The sequence below is a fragment of the Vitis riparia genome, chromosome 19, assembly GCF_004353265.1.
Source record: "Vitis riparia cultivar Riparia Gloire de Montpellier isolate 1030 chromosome 19, EGFV_Vit.rip_1.0, whole genome shotgun sequence".
Classification (NCBI taxonomy): Eukaryota; Viridiplantae; Streptophyta; class Magnoliopsida; order Vitales; family Vitaceae; genus Vitis; species Vitis riparia.
In genome coordinates this window covers 8,333,920-8,347,250 of record NC_048449.1, presented here as the reverse complement: position 1 = coordinate 8,347,250, position 13,331 = coordinate 8,333,920, and the positions used below count along the sequence as shown (strand labels likewise).

The following is a 13,331-nucleotide window of genomic DNA, read 5'->3' as shown; positions in this document are numbered from 1 at the left end:
AAATAACTTTTGAGTGCAAATCATTATCTGTAACTTAAATATTCGCAAAGCCTCAATTGAGGTTAATATTACATCTAGTGAAGAATGCAAAGAAAAAGGGAATTTGATTGCAAAGATGTTGATTTCAAAATCACTTCTAAAAAACGATAGTCCGATAAATCAAGAAGAATGGGTGTTAATAAAAATTAATATAAGGATTAAGAATTAATTTCTTAAATAGTAGAGTTTTTAACTAACTAAATCTATAAGATATAGGGATTAACAAATATCCAAAATATTAGAAAAAAAAAAAAAAGAAAGTAAATATGGATGCTAGGACACAAGATTTTATGTGAAAAACCCCAACACTATATGGAGATAAAAAAACATGGGGTTTAAAACCTTAATCTAAATCCGTTATATGAGATCAAAATTATAGAGATTTATTACCCTAAAGACTTACTTTCGATAGCTACAACTTGATCCACACAACACAGCAATCTCCAATTGCTTAATGAAACTCTTACCTCGATGAAGAAATGTAAGTCTTCAACAATCCAAGATTCAATCTTTGAAACTTTTGAGAGAATGGAAATGGCAAGTTAGGTCAAATCCTCTCAATAATGTCCAACCCCAAAATTGGTTAAAGCCAGGGTTTATACATATAGGCGTAAAAGCTTAGAACTTGGAAATGGAATTAAAATTCAACTTTCTAAAGATTAATTAAGAAAATAGTTTTCTTAAAAAAAAAAGAATATCAATTTATAAAAATTAATTAAGAATAATTTTCTTAAAAATAAAATATCAACTTTCTAAAAATTAATTAGAAAAAAAAATTACCTTAAAATAAAATATCAAATTTCTAATAAAAATAAAATTTCAAAATTGTCAAAAATTAATTAAGAGATTTAACTCAATTTAAAACTTCCAATCCAACTTACTTGATTAAAAAAAACTAATATAATAACTTGCCTTAACAAACCTTTTTAATTCATTAAAAAAATATATTGATCCACTTATTCCTTGTTTACCTAACTTGCCACAAGTGAAACCATTTTGGACGTACATGTGACTTTCAATTGACAAACAAAACCTTGGATCTTCAAAGAATGAGACAAAATTGTCAACATACGATGAAGACTCATTGTTCTAACAACTTCAATACAAAAGAGCAGAGTCAATTGGAACATAGTAAGTTTGGGGTGTTATTGGAATGCATTTTGATATTGATTTTGATGCGATAAGAAGGCATAAAAAATCACCAACCTCAACCTTCCAATGATCTAGTGAGTTCAGTTCAGGAGTTTATCAAAATGTATTTCGATATGAAAGATGAATTTTGATAAACATTTCAATATAGTGGAGGCATCCAAATTTTCCTAGAAAAGCATTCCAAAGATGTAAAAAATTTCAAGGTTCATCAAAATGAATTTCGATACAAGGAGATGCAATTTTGATACAAAGTGCAACATTTCAATACAAAAAGATGCATTGAGATACAATTTTGATATAAGGTGTCAATACAAAAAGATACGTTATGATACATGTTGTGATCAATCCAATACCACATTGGAAGCATGCCAAAGGTCTATAAGGTTTGGGCATTTATCGAAATGCAATCTATACCACTATGGAGGTATCAAAATTTTTTCTACAAACTACAATTTCTAGAATTTCACTTCAAGGCTTTCCCTATTGGCTCTTTACATGTCTTTGGACATTTTAGCACTTTTATTTATGTTTTTAGCATTAGTTTTTTATAAATACCATAAATTTCTTTAGGAACAGAAGAGTAGAGAAGAAGAGAAACTTTGAGTTTGGATACAACTTTTAAATTATTTAGTTTTCAATAAAATCTCTCATGATTCGGTTTAATTCAATGCATGACATTAATCTGAGCATGAGTGGCTAAATCCTCTCATTGGAGATGTAACAATAAATCACGAATAATTCAAGACAAAGGGATGATAAGAAAATGTGATATCTTTTAATGGTAGTAAGTTCTAATCTTTAAATTTTGTATAAAAGTTTAATTATTGCTAGTTCGTCCCTATTAAGATACATAGGATACATGCTAGGGGTCCTTTGATGCATAAGGGATTATGATCAATAGTTGACCTAGTGTGATCATATGTTAATGTAATTGATGACTGAGGAGAATACACCAATGAATATCGGGTTTAAATGTCCTAAGGATAAACATTGTATCAAATTATTTGTTGAATGACTATTAGAGAATGGATTTTAAGTTTGAAAACATGGTTCCAAACTTGGATGGCCTATATTGTGTCTAATCTACGAAGGCAAAAAATCCTTTAATCATTATTTATTACCCCTCAATCCTAGGTTTGAGATTGGATTGTGAAAATCTTTAGATTGGTTATCATTGTTTCTTAATTTATCCATCAAATCATAATTTCAATCTAATCATTTTTTTCAATAAAAATCACTACTTTAATAAATTAGTTAAAAAATTTTATTCCCTAAGGATATAACCTGAAATACTACAAGTTGCGATAACTCTATCCCTCATTTTTCTTTACTAATTTTATCATGTATTTATGCTTTAGCTTTTATTTGTAATAGAATTTCGTCAAGAAAATGATGTCATTGCTAAGGAATTAGTAACAAGTTTTATCTAAGTCATTAAGTACTACTAATTAGTTTTATTTTTTTGTTTTTAAATAGTTGGTTTCTTAATAATAGGAATTTTATTTATTTCTAGTTTTTACTTTTCATTCTTCTTACTTTTATGCTTGTTTAGAATATGGATATTTTACTAGATCCAAAGACAAATTTAGCCAATTCAAGCAAGTATAAATGACCTAACAAATCAAAGCAACAACAACAATCAACAAGTTAGGCATTTCCAAGCCTATAGGTTGATGGGAGATCAGCTTAACCCTCCTAGGGTCAACAAACCCTCATGCTTCATTGCCCCTTAAGAACATATCATGATCAAGCCTCAACCAGTGTCAATGTTACCTATTTCAGAGGGAATGAAGGGGATAATCCTTTATAAAGCATAATAGTTCAGAAAAAAAAAAAAAAAAAAAGTTTACAAACCTTAAAGAATTAAAAAAAAAAATAGAAATTATTTTCTAGGCTTTCTTTGTAGAGACTAGTAGTTATTTTTAAGGTTATTTTTGGACCGGTTGTTCAGAAGCAAAACACATGATGACAAAATGATGAGCTGACAGTTGTGATGCCTACTATGATTTTGACTTTTAGCAAATGTAGTCATTGTCTGGATCTATATGATTGTAAAAATATCAATGTTCTACTATGAAATAAAAGGGATTAACTAAATTCCATAATTGAATTCTAATTTAAAATTAACTAAATAATGGTAATTAAATTAAATTGCTGAATAAAAAATATATTTTTTTTCTTTTGTGTGTGGTTTTTTTTTTTTTTTTTTTTTTTTTTTTTAGTCATCTGGGAAATTTGAAATTTGTTTCTAATTTTTTTTTATGGAAAATAAGATAATAATGGGGAATTTATCAGATATTTATGATACCATAGAGTAGTTTGTTGGAATGAAATGTGAATCAAAAAATAAATCATAAATCTTTTGGATTTTGGAAATAAAAATATTTGGCAATGAAAATTCTAGTAAAAGATGATCAATAAAAAAAAGGAAACAAGAAAATTGTCTCAGTCCTTGAAGTTGTCTCTCTCTTCATGCCTGCCTAGCTTCTTTGCCATGTCCGTCAACATTCGATGGCTGCCAAGTTATCCGGCGCCCATGGAAGTATCCATTGACTGACTTTCTCATGTGGAATCACTTAAAAAACCAGTGACATCCATCTTATTTCTCATATATGAAGTACCAAAAATCTTCACTGTCAAGTGCCAATTCATGAGCACACCTCCAAAATACCATTTTAGTGGAATCCAAAGGTTCTCAAAAAATGGTGGGGCTCGAAGCCATGGTTACGTACCCAGGTATTGGTTTTCTGCTAAACCCCGTCTTTTTACGTGCCTTTTCTGCCTCATTGCATCTAGTTTTGTTGCTTCTCCTGTTTGTGTCATGGGTGTGCAAGAGAATCAACGGGGTGCTCTTGAAAATTGTAAGAGGACTAGGTTTTTGTACTATAAGCAAACGTTTGCATGCTGTCAGGGTCTGTCACTGTTGAATTTCTTCTTGTGTTTTTTGAACTACTTTTATTGGTATAGAAATGGCTGGTCTGGTGAAAAGCTGGTCACACTTTTGGATTTAGTGCTCAGAACACTTTCCTGGGGAGCAGTTTGTGTATATTTGCACACTCAATTCCATGGTTCTGTTGAACCAAAGTTCCCATTTTTGTTAAGAGTTTGGTGGGGATTTTACTTCTCCATCTCTTGTTATTGCCTTGTTATAGACATTGTTAATAAAGACCAGTCCCTACAAGTTCAATTTTTGGTGCCCGACATTGTCTACGTCATAACTGGTCTGTTCTTGTGCTATTCCTGGTTTTTGGGAAAGAATCAAGGTGAGGAATCAATTCTTAGGGAACCACTTTTGAATGGTGGCACCAGTATAAGTATAGTAGAGTCTGATGAATCCAAGGGGGAAGAAACTGTGACCCCCTTTTCAAAAGCTGGTTTTTTTAGCCTTCTTACTTTCTCTTGGATCAGTCCCTTGATTGCTGAGGGTAACAAGAAAACATTAGACCTTGGGGATGTTCCTCAGCTTGATACCAGCAACAGCGTTGTAGCGGTCTTTCAGCATTTAGAAATAAGCTCCAGTGTGATTGTGGTGGAAGTAATGGAGTGACCACGCTTAAGCTGGTGAAAGCATTGATCTTTGCATTTTGGGCAGAAATCCTATTGACGGCTTTATTCCTACTTCTGAACATATTAGCTTCTTATGTTGGGCCCTATCTTATTGACACCTCGTTCAATATCTCAATGGGCGGAGGGAATTAAAAATGAAGGCTATGTTTTGGTTATGGTCTTTTTTCTTGCGAAGCTTGTTGAGTGCCTTTCACTGAGGCAGTGTTCCTTTAGATTGCAGCAGGTTGGTTTTAGGATCAGAGCAGTAATGATCACAATGATCTACAACAAGGGTTTGACTCTTTCCTGCCAGTCAAAGCAGGGTCATACTACTGGAGAGATCATTAATTTTATGTCTGTTGATGCGGAGAGAATTGGGGATTTCATTTGGTATATGCATGATCCATGGATGGTGATTGTGCAAGTTACTTTAGCCTTGCTAATCTTGTATAAAAACCTGGGCCTTGCTTCAGTTGCAGCTTTCTTTGCAACTGTAATTGTTATGTTGGCAAATGTTCCACTGGGGAAATGGGAGAGAAGTTTCAGGGCAAGTTAATGGAATCAAAAGATAAAAGGATGAAGGCAACATCTGAGATTTTAAGAAACATGAGGATTCTCAAGCTTCAGGGATGGGAGATGAAGTTTTTGTCTAAAATTGTAGACCTTCGGAAGAATGAGACGGGGTGGTTGAAAAAATATCTTTACACTTCAGCCATGACCACTTTTTTTTTCTGGGTTGCCCCAACATTTGTGTCCGTGGTCACCTTTGGAACTTGCATGCTTATAGGAATCCCGCTTGAATCAGGGAAGATCTTATCTTCACTTGCAACGTTCAGGATACTTCAACAACCCATCTACCTTCTTCCTGACCTAATCTCAATGATAGCTCAGACTAAAGTATCCCTTGACAGAATTACATCCTTTCTTCGTCTAGTTGACCTGCAGAGTGATGTTATCGAGAGGCTTCCAAAGGTAGTTCTGATACAGCAATTGAGATAGTGGATGGGAATTTCTCTTGGGATTTATCTTCCCCTAACCCAACACTGAAGGATATTAATTTGCGGGTGTGCCGTGGCATGAGGGTTGCTGTTTGTGGTACTGTAGGCTCAGGCAAGTCAAGCTTACTCTCCTGTATGTTGGGAGAGGTGCCTAAGATATCTGGTATCCTTAAGCTGTGTGGAACAAAGGCATATGTTGCTCAGTCTCCTTGGATACAGAGTGGCAAGATAGAAGAGAACATCTTGTTTGGTAAGGAGATGGACAGAGAAAGGTATGAAAGGGTCCTTGATGCATGTTCCTTGAAGAAGGACCTGGAGGTTCTCTCATTTGGTGATCAGACGGTTATAGGTGAGCGGGGAATCAATTTGAGTGGTGGCAGAAGCAAGAATACAGATTGCACGTGCACTTTACCAAAACGCTGATATTTATCTGTTTGATGATCTTTCAGTGCTGTGGATGCTCATACAGGAACCCATCTCTTTAAGGTAATTTCTCTCTTCTAAAAGCCTGAGTTTGATCAATATACATATATATGAAATAAAACATGTTATCTATACAATGCCATTGCATTAAGTAGAAATTGAGCTATCCTTGTATGTTTAAATATGCACTGCTATGGGCTATATGAGTTTTGGTTCTTGGTCTGGCTGAGGTAATTAGGGACCCTTGCTAACCCATTGCCCTTTGTTCTGTTTCCTTTCCCTTTTATTATATATAATAATGAAATAAAAATAAAAATAAAATCTTTCATTGATCTTATTTGTAAGTAACCTTCATATAACAGGAATGTTTGCTGGGTCTCTGGGTTCGAAAACTGTGATCTATGTTACACATCAAGTAGAGTTCTTACCTGCTGCTGATCTCATACTGGTGAGTAATTACCATTTTTTTCTTCCCTGCCTTTGTTTCCATTAGATAAACTTAAGAAATGTAGCATACCCGCAGGTCATGAAAGATGGAAGAATTACACAAGCTGGAAAGTACAATGAAATTCTCAACTGTGGAACTGATTTTATGGAACTTGTTGGTGCACATAAGAAAGCTTTGTCAGCACTCAATTCTGTAGAGGCAGGGTCACTTTCAGAAAAATTAAGTATCCATGAGGATAGTGATAATATTGGTGGTACTTCTGAAGTAGTTGAAAAAGAAGAAAACAGAGGTGGCCAAAATGGTAAAGCAGAGGAGATAGATGGGCCAAAAGGTCAGCTTGTTCAAGAAGAGGAGAGAGAGAAAGGTAAAGTTGGGCTATGGGTTTATTGGAATTACATGAGGACAGCATATGGAGGGGCTCTTGTGCCCTTTATACTGTTGTCACAGATTCTCTTTCAGCTGCTTCAAATTGGAAGCAATTATTGGATGGCTTGGGCAAGTCCGTGTCAGATGATGTGAAACCTGCAGTTAGAGGTTCTACTCTCATAATTGTTTATGTAGCTTTGGCTGTTGGAAGTTCTTTTTGCGTCCTTTCTAGAGCCATGCTTCTTGTAACAGCCGGTTACAAGACAGCTACTATACTCTTCAATAAAATGCATTTGTGCTTTTTCCGTGCCCCAATGTCATTCTTTGATTCCACCCCAAGTGGACGGATTCTAAACAGAGTAAGTGCAAATATGAATGCATATCTATTGCTGCCTTGCATTTTTCCCCATTGACCAAAATGAAGTGTTAGAATATCACTTAATTGATCCTTCTTTTTTTTTTTTTTTTCAGGCTTCTACAGACCAAAGTACGATTGATACAAACATTGCAACGCAAGTTGGGGCATGTGCCTTCACATTGATTCAGCTCCTGGGAATTATTGCAGTAATGTCACAGGTTGCATGGCAGGTTTTCATTGTCTTTATTCCTGTGGCTGCAACGTGCATCTGGTATCAGGTAACCATTGTGAACCTGTTTGGACCTCTTCTCGTTCTTTAATGCCAACACATGGCTTTGTCACATGACATCTCATGCTCTGCAGTTAACATCACCTTATGTTTCTCATATTACATTATTTATTTTCTTCGCTAACATATGCCATGTACTCTTGCAGATTAGATTATCAATCATATCTGTCCATGAAAATGCCAGTAGTTTTAAAATCATTTTGCCTATAAACTGAGCTTTAATCCAAAATGTTGCTTAGGAAAAAATTGGAGTAGTGCATTGCTTACTGAGTAATTTGATTTGTTTTAAACCAACTGCATTAAAATGAAATCCTAATTCAGGATAACTCCTACAATTCATGGCATGTTCATGTTCCTTTCTGATCCAGCTGAGCTGGGGCTCAATCACAAGCATTGCATAGTGAGGTACCAATATGAATGTGCCTTGCCAATTAATATGGCCTCAGAATGAAAGTCTCTCTAATATGGTGGTTTTTTAGTGCCAATTCATTTTTCAGATAAGGGTAATGAAATTGGCTGCAAGATAGACTGCAGGTTTTTCTGTTTAGATGCAATGTTTAAGTAATGTATTTCTATTTTTTTTATCATTTCCAAAACCATTTTTCTCCCTCGGTACTCCTTAAAGCTTAGATTTATATCATATATGAGCAAAAGGTTCTTTCATGGTTATAATTATGCAGCAATATTACATACCTTCAGCACGAGAACTATCAAGATTGGCCGGAGTATGCAAAGCTCCAGTAATACAACATTTTTCTGAAACCATATCAGGATCTATGACCATCAGGAGCTTTGATCAAGAATCTAGATTCAGGGACACAAACATGAAATTGATAGATGGGTATATACGGCCCAAGTTTAGCATTGCTGGTGCAATAGAATGGCTGTGCTTCCGCTTGGATATGCTATCTTCTGTTACATTTGCCTTCTCTTTGGTTTTCTTAATCTCTGTTCCAGAGGGAGTAATTGATCCTGGTAAGTAGCTCTGATCTGGTTTATTCACTGATTATCCATTTCACTCTCAGTAGCAAATGGCATAGGAGAATTACTAATACTCTTTTCCACTTCCATTAAAGGTCTTGCAGGCCTAACAGTGTCATATGGACTTAATTTGAACATGACACTAGCTTGGGTAATATGGAATTTTTGCAATATGGAGAATATAATTATATCAGTTGAGAGAATACTTCAATACACTTCCATTCCAAGTGAGCCGCCTCTTGTCATAGAAGAAAACAGGCCAGCATGTTCTTGGCCTTCACATGGACAAGTTGATATTCAGGATTTGCAGGTAATTTCAATTTGTATATATGCTAGAGGGTTATTCATGGTTTGGTCTGGCCAGAGGAATTTCCATATGTTTGATGACGGTGAGTGTGGATGTAGGTCCGCTATGCCCCACACATGCCACTTGTATTGAGAGGTCTCACATGCACTTTCCTGGGAGGAATGAAGACTGGCATTGTAGGGAGAACTGGCAGTGGTAAATCAACCCTCATACAGACCCTCTTTCGAATTGTTGAACCTGCCACTGGTCAGATTATGATAGATGGTACCAACATCTCTTCCATTGGACTACATGATTTGCGGTCCAGACTAAGCATTATCCCTCAGGATCCAACCATGTTTGAAGGGACTGTACGGAGCAACCTTGACCCACTGGAAGAGTATTCAGATGAACAGATTTGGGAGGTAGGCTTTGTTTATTCTATTGATATACTCAAAAAGTAAGGTGGACATGTGGTTTTCCTCTACTATGTTTTCTTAAGACAGTAGAAAAATAGTTTTCTTTTGCTTCATTTATTAATATTGTACAAATGAATTATTGCTTTCCTAACTCATTGGTTCAGGCTCTGGATAAGTGCCAGCTTGGGGATGAAGTCAGGAAGAAAGAAGGAAAGCTAGATTCTGCAGGTTATTTCTCCCGCTTTGCTAACATAAAATTTAAATAGGAACCTCATCTAAGTCTCCTAATATTGATGTGAATTTGGAAGTTACTGAGAATGGAGAGAATTGGAGCATGGGTCAGAGGCAGCTGGTTTGTCTTGGCCGAGTGCTACTCAAGAAAAGCAAGGTCTTGGTGCTTGATGAAGCTACCGCATCAGTTGATACAGCCACCGATAATCTGATTCAGCAAACCTTAGACAACACTTTGTCGACTCTACAGTCATAACCATTGCACATCGAATTACTTCTGTCCTCGATAGTGACATGGTTCTACTTCTGGATCATGGTTAGTACTGTCAACACGATCTCACTCTAACTTCATCTGCATTCGTCTTGATTTATTTCCCTGGAACTGCTGGTGCAGGACTTGTTGAGGAATATGATACCCCCACCAGATTGCTAGAGAACAAGTCGTCGTCTTTTGCAAAGCTTGTAGCAGAGTACACTGTGAGGTCAAATTCTAGTCTTGAAAACGTGGCTGATACCTGAATCAGAAAGCCCGCTTGCTTCACCCTTCAACAACTTCAACTTAAAATCTTACTTGACAATGACGACAACTGAAATGCAGTTACAATCCCATATGCAGTAGTCTTTTTCTTCCCCTCTATTTTCCATATAAGAGTCATTCATCACATGATGGGTATCGTAGAAGCAGATTATCAATGGTTTGAAGGTCGCATTCAACTGTATGCCACTTAGGTAGGACTTAACACAGAAAGTTTCTTCAGTCCCAAGTAGAGAGAGACTTCTCTTCAAATTGATAAATTGTAGTTTTTTCATTCATTCTTTCATTCGTTCATGTACAGAGTATATATAGAGGGTAATCACCATTCTAAGAATGGGAAAAAATGATACAAGGAAAGAATGATATAAGGAAATAACAACTAATATCCTAATATCTCAACTTTCCTAATATCTCAATATTCCTAATATCTTAATATTCCTAGTATCTCAATATTCCTAATATCTCAATATTCATAATATCTCAACTTTCCTAATATCTAAACATTCCTAATATCTCAACACTAAATGATATAAGGAAATAATGATATAAGGAAAGCATTCCTAATATCTCAACACTCCCCCTCAAGTTGGTGCATAGATGTCACACATGCCCAACTTGTCTAAAAATTTTGAGAACACTTGACTTGAGACAGCTTTGGTAAGGATATCGGCCAATTGATCTTCTGATCGAATCTTAGGCAATTCCATAATCTTATCATCCAACTTTTCCTTAATGAAGAATCTATCCACCTCGACATGCTTTGTACGATCATGTTGTACTGGATTATGAGCAATATCACATGCGGCTTTATTGTCACAAAACAATCGGATTGGTTGCCTAGATAGGTAACCTAAATCTTGTAAGAGGAGTCTTAGCCATAATGCCTCACAAAGTCCAAGAGCCATACCTCTAAATTCCGCTTCTGCACTTGAACGAGCGACGACATTCTGTTTCTTACTTTTCCATGTCACAAGATTACCACCTACAAAGGTAAAGTAACCAGATGTAGATCGCCTATCATCCACTGCACCAGCCCAATCAGCATCAGTATATACTTCTATACTCTGATGATCAACATTTTTTGCGAATAAAATTCCCTTCCCAGGAGCATTCTTCAAATACCTCAAAATACGCATGACTGCATTCATATGTTGTTCTCCAGGATTATGCATGTATTGACTCACTACACTCAATGCATAAGCAAGATCTGGTCTTGTATGAGCTAAGTACATTAATCTCCCCACAAGTCTTTGGTATCTTCCCTTATCGGTTGATACTTGATTAGGCTCAACACACAATTTCAGACCTTCTTCTATTGGTGTATTAATAGGTTGACATCCCGACATTCCAGTCTCCTGTAAAAGATCTAAGGCATACTTTCTTTGAGACAGAAAAATTCCTTCACTTGATCGAGAAACTTCAATCCCAAGAAAGTATTTCAGAGGACCTAGATCTTTCATTTCGAATTCTCTAGATAGATAATTTTGTAGAGCTTTTCTTTCTTCAGGATCATTTCCTGTAACTACCATGTCATCCACATATACGATGAGTGCCGTAATCTTACCATGTTGCTTTTTTAGGAACAAAGTGTGATCTGAATTACTTTGACGATAGCCAAAAGCTCTCATTGACTTTGTGAACCTTCCAAACCATGCTCTCGGGGATTGCTTCAACCCATACAATGACTTCTTCAATCTGCACACCTTCTGACATTGCTTTTCTAACACCATGCATCCTGGTGGAAGATCCATATATACTTCTTCAGATAACTCGCCATGCAAAAAGGCATTTTTCACATCAAATTGTTGTAATGGCCAATCTAGGTTTGCAGCTAAAGACAGTAATACTCGAATTGTGTTGATCTTAGCTACAGGTGCAAATGTCTCTGTGTAGTCAATTCCATAAGTTTGAGTGTACCCTTTGCTACCAGTCTTGCTTTAAATCGTTCAATACTACCATCTGCCTTGTACTTCACAGTATAGATCCAACGACACCCAACTGGCTTCTTTCCTGGTGGACATTCTACGAGTTCCCATGTTTCATTCTTCTGCAATGATTTCATCTCTTCATTCATGGCTGCTTTCCACCTTGGATCAGCTAAGGCTTCCTGCACACTGTTAGGAATAGCTACAGTAGATAATTGATTTACAAATGACTTATTTGATTCAGACAAACGATGGGTAGACACATAGTTGCTCATGGGATATTTGACTTTAGTAGACAATTCAGGTTCATATGTGGGTTTAGGAATACCTCTATTATGACGATGTGGTAACCGTTTCATGAATGGATCAGGCTCCAAATTAGGAACACCCTCAACAGACGACGATTGGTTTGGTATTTCAATGAAGACATCTTCGGACCCAAATTGTTGACCACTCATATCCAACTCACCCACTTCCTGGTTCACTAGTTCAGATTGTCCAGATTCATCTTCCTCAGAAATATGATAATCATAATCGAGAGTCTGAATTTCCTTATGGTACTCCCCCTGAAGTTCAGACTCAGATGAAAAATACATTGAATCTTCATGAAACACCACATCCATTGTAATATACATTTGTCGAGTTGGAGGATGGTAACATCGATATCCCTTTTTGTGCAATGCATATCCAACAAACACACATTGCAATGCATGAGAAGTTAACTTGGTGCGTTGGTGCTTGTGTAGATGCACAAATGCTACGCAACCAAAAACACGAGGAGGTAGATTTGGGACGGTTGGGGCAACAACGGCATTAGTAAGAGCTTGGAGAGGTGTTTGAAAGTTTATTGAGCTAGAAGGTACCCGATTGATCAAGTATGCGGCAGATGTGATTGCTTCTCCCCAATAAGATATTGGTGTTTTTGCTGCTATCAAGGAAGCACGAACAACCTCTAACAAGTGTCGATTTTTTCGTTCAGCGACTCCATTTTGCTGGGGTGTATTGGAACAAGTAGTTTGATGAATGATGCCATGTCCTTCCAAATACTTTTGAAGATCAGAACTTTGATATTCTCCACCATTATCACTACGCAAAACCCGAACCTTTGCATTGTATTGAGTTTCAATCATTTTATGAAATTTTTGAAACAACAAGTTCACTTCATCTTTGGTCTTCATCAAGCATAACCATGTCATTCTGGTACAATCATCAATAAAAGTAACAAACCAACGTGAGCCACTCAAAGTTGGGACTTTGGATGGGCCCCAAACATCAGAATGTATAACCATAAAAGGAAACGGACTTTTATTCAAAATTAACGGAAACGAAGCACGA

At 36.2% G+C, this 13,331-nt stretch overlaps 1 pseudogene; it reads left to right on the top strand.

Annotated features, from left to right (window-relative positions):
* Positions 1 to 3,893: 3,893 nt before the first annotated feature.
* On the top strand, positions 3,894 to 10,305 carry LOC117908850 (annotated as a pseudogene).
* The last annotated feature ends 3,026 nt before the right edge of the window (positions 10,306 to 13,331 follow it).